Below are 4,370 nucleotides of genomic sequence, written 5' to 3' on the forward strand. Positions count from 1 at the left end.
GCCAGAATACTGGAGTGGGTAGCCTTTTCCTTCTCCAGGGGATCTTCCCAACCCAGGGATTGAACCCAGGTCTCCCACATTGCAGGTGGATTCTTTACCAGCTGAGCTACAAGGGAAGCCCAAGAGTACTGGAATGGCTAGCTTATCCCTTCTCCAGCAGATCTTACTGACCCAGGAATTGAACTAGGGTCTCCTGCACTGTGGATTCTTTACCAACTGACCTATGAGGGAAGCCCCATCATTTCCCAGGGAAAACTTTAAAAGCCCAGGTGTATGTCTCAGATTCCCATCCTGCTGCTGCAGTGCTTATAGAGCAAAAAGCAAAGCAAAGCGAAGTCGCTCAGTCGTGTCCGAATTTTTGTGACCCCATGGACTGTAGCCTACCAGGCTCCTCAATCCACGGAATTCTCCAGGCAAGAATACTGGAGTGGGTTGCCATTTCCTTCTCCAGGGGATCTTCCCAACCCAGGGATCAAACCTGGGTCACCTGCATTACAGGCAGATGCTTTACCGTCTGAGCCACCAGGGAAGTAAGTGTTAAATAGAATCTCCACTGCTTCCCAGGTGGTGCTAGTGGCAAAGAACCTGCCTGCCAATGCCTGGGTCAGGAAGATCCCCTGGAGGAGGGCAGGGTAACCCACTCCAGTATTCTTGCCTGGAGAATCCCTTGGACAGAGAAGCCTGGCAGACTGCGGCCCATAGCGTTGCAGAGGTGGATACAACTGAAGCAACTCAGCACAGCACGCAGCAGAGTCTCCAGAACCTAAGTCCTTGAGTCACAATCATTAAAAGCCCCCCTCATTGCAATGATTAGGGAAAAATCAACTTTCCTTATGCTAAGCCACTAAGGTTTGGGAGCTATCTGGTATAATCTAGCCCCTCTAGCCATATAATTTGAAACAACTATAAATAAGTAATAATGAGTCCTGTGGACTTTTGCCTCAACCTGTGAGGACAAAAATTAAGTCTGTTTTTCCATCCAATTGTGCAATCTCAGATAAAATAATAATTTGATTGATGCATTTAGCAAATATTAATTAAGGACCTAGTCTGTTCAAAGCACTATTAACAAGAGTAACAAAAACTTTATATGATCATCAGGACTATTGATTTAAAAGACACTAAAATTTCAGATAATTCAAAACAGCCAAAACAACTTAGTATCTAAAATGCTGTGTTTAGTGATTTTTGTTACAATTTCCCATTGCCGCTGAGCATTTTCCAGCTATAAAATTGTTAAAGGGTAGATTTCCCTCCAAGAGGTAAAATCATGCCTCTCATGCAGATATAAAATAAGCATATGTTAAAGATTTTACTTAACTCATTATTCAGTGATGAAACTGGAAATACATTATAACTGGTTAAAAGAAGAAATCAAAAGAACCACCATTTCATATGGAATAAAGGAATGTTGAAGTTAATTTACAAAAAGGACGCAAAATGGGAATTTTTCACTAGGAAAAATGGGTAGGGTGGCGGGGCAGGGTGGTTCAGCAATGTGGGGAAAGTCAGTTTAAACCACCACACCACAGTTCCACCAAGGAATTTATTTGTATGACACTATAAAAATTATTTTGTATTACTATCAAATATCTACAAATTCAGAGTTATGAAATAGCTCAAAGTCAGCAAAAGGTTAGAAATGATAAAGCAAAGGGTGTGTTCTAGACAATTCAGTTTCCATTAGAAATATCCATTAAGCTCTTTTTCTTATTCTAAATTTCCTTACAGATTGTATTTCCAAAATTAAAAAAAAAAGATTAAAACAAGTGATGCTATTTACTCAGTGCTATGCAATGTGCTAAGTTTTGCATACATCATCATTAGATGGATATTATCAGTACTATTTTATAGATTGGATAACTGGAACTTAACTTGCCCAATTGCCCAATTTTTTTTTTTTTTTGTCTCACCCAGTGGCTTGAGGGATCTGAATTCCTGTTTCAGGTCCTTGGCAGTGAGAGCGCAGAGTGCCAACCACTGGACCGCCAAGGAATTCCCTATTGCAAAATTCAAATGAAAGTCTGATCCAAAGCTTTCAGCAGTATTTTTTTTAAATATGTAAGATAATGACAAATTTTTTAAAATAATTAATATACAGTAAAATTGACATTTTCATGGTATACAGTTCTAAGAGTTTTAACACATGTATAGATTCTCCTAACCACAATAACAATCAGGATACAGAATTGTCCCTCCCTTCTCCCCCCAAATCTCCTTGAGCGACTCCTTTGTAGTCACATCCTTCTTCTGCCCCTGGCAACCAATGATTTGTTGTCTGTTGCTATGCTTTTGTCTTTTCAAGAATGTCAAATAAATGGAATCACACAGTTTGTAACCTTTAAAAGATTGGGGGAGGGTTGTGGTTAATTACAGATTCACAGTTGCAAAAATAGTACAGAGAGGTCCTGGTACACTCCAGCCAGTCACCCCAAAGGCTGACATCTTACATACCTACAGTGCAACATCAAACCAGGAGACTGAGCTTGATACACTCCACAGCCCTCATTCCATGTTCATCATTTAACGTTCACTCATTGGTGGGTACCTGTACAGTTCTATACAATTTTATCTGTGTGTGGTTTTGTGTAAAGTGAAAGTGAAAGTCACTCAGTTGTGTCCAACTCTTTGTGACCCCACGGACCATACAGTCCATGGAATTCTCTAGGCCAGAATACTGGAGCGGGTAGCCTATCCCTTCTCCAGAGAATCTTCCCGACCCAGGAATCGAATTGGGGTCCCCTGCATTGCAGACGGATTCTTTACCAACTGAGCTATCAGGGAAGCCCAGTTTTGTGTAACCGTCATCACAGATTTACTCTTTTAGGGTAAGACTATCTGCAGATATTCCCATCTCCATTTTTTTTTCTATTGCTTATAAATGAAAACAAACTTTATTCTTAAAGAAGATTGCTGCTTTGGAATTGCCAGAATACTATTTAACTATATTGATTTGTGTAAGACTCTGCTTCCTTATGGACCCCGTCCATATTCTTGTATGTTGTTTCTGTCACGGATTAATATTTATTACAAACATAAGGATGGCCCCCATCCTTTACTCCCCTCTTGCACTCTCTGGTGGGCTTAGCCTTCAGCCGTGATGGAATTTTTCTCCTAGAGCCTGGACAGAGACATCCCATTCAGTACTGATGGTATATGTTATCTGCAGAGCCCGAGCCTGGAATAATAAGGAAACTAAATACTGATGGGAGGGGGAAGGTAGAGGATGGTTTACTATTGACTCTTCTTATACGTAGTCTCTTTTCTATATAATTGGAATGAAAACCAGAGGTGTGGGCGATTTTCAGAGATGTCAATTAATTCATTACTATGGGGTCACAAAGGGTCAGACGTGACTTAGCGACCGAGCACAGGCTCACTCATGATTGGCTAAGGGCTTCCCTCGTGGCTCAGTGATGAAGAATCTGCCTTCTAGTGCAAGAGTCACAGGAGACTCTGTTTCCATCCCTGGGCTGAGAAGATCCCCTGGAGTAGGAAATGGCACCCCACTCCAGTATCCTTGCCTGGAAAATTCCATGGACAGTGGAGCCTGGTGTGCTACAGTCCATGGTGTCACAAAGAGTCGAATGCAAACGAGCATGCGCTCATGAGCGTGGGTGCCCTATGATTGGATAAATATATCATCTGTGGTTCTTGGTGAAAGGCTTTGCCCTGAGGTCCGCAAACGTGACTAATAATGAGAAAAGTAGGACACGGAGGTACCTCTTTCATATAGGAGAACTAGTTTCCCTTTGCCTCTCCAGACTGACTCTCTATTCTTCTCCTCACCTAGGGTGCCAGCTTCAGCAAACAGAAACCCATGAAGAGTGAGGTCAGGTGTTTTCCCTTTGTGGTTGCAGAAGCTTGGCTGTGTCATTCTGCCAAGGCATGGCTCCCACAGGTGCCCTGGCTTACAGCTAGAGTTGCTCTCTGGGGCCAGTGACTGTTCTCTTTTCTGATCTTAGGGCTTAAAGGTGGTCATCGCTCTCTATGTTGCAAGCCCTTAATACCTCGCCTTTTTGGTTTCCCTTAACCCTCACACCACTGAAAATGGTCCCTTCATTAAATTCACCTCAGTTCCCCTACTTGAAAGTGCCATCTGTTTCCTGTCAGGACTCTGACACAAAGTGGTTCTGATTAGAGGAGAATACATCTCATGCTTTGTAAAAAGATAAACTGCAAACTGAACCACAGAGTTATAGAACATAGCTTTATGTCAGTGCATAGCTTCAAGGATGCTTGAGCTTCATTCTGGTGCATCTTTAAATGGTGTTGAATCCTAATATCTCAGATTCTGGAGGCACTGGAGATGGTTCTATTCATCCACTATTAGACATAACTCAACAGTGAAGATTTCTATGTATATAACA

The 4,370-nt window shown here is 41.9% G+C and overlaps 1 non-coding gene across 1 annotated transcript; it reads right to left on the bottom strand.

Annotated features, from left to right (window-relative positions):
* Window positions 1-457: 457 nt before the first annotated feature.
* Window positions 458-529, bottom strand: TRNAY-GUA (transfer RNA tyrosine (anticodon GUA)). The gene has a single exon. It is a non-coding gene; the product is annotated as a tRNA-Tyr (tRNA).
* Window positions 530-4,370: the final 3,841 nt, after the last annotated feature.

The sequence above is a fragment of the Bubalus kerabau genome, chromosome 3 (genome assembly GCF_029407905.1).
Source record: "Bubalus kerabau isolate K-KA32 ecotype Philippines breed swamp buffalo chromosome 3, PCC_UOA_SB_1v2, whole genome shotgun sequence".
In the NCBI taxonomy this organism is placed as follows: Eukaryota; Metazoa; Chordata; class Mammalia; order Artiodactyla; family Bovidae; genus Bubalus; species Bubalus kerabau.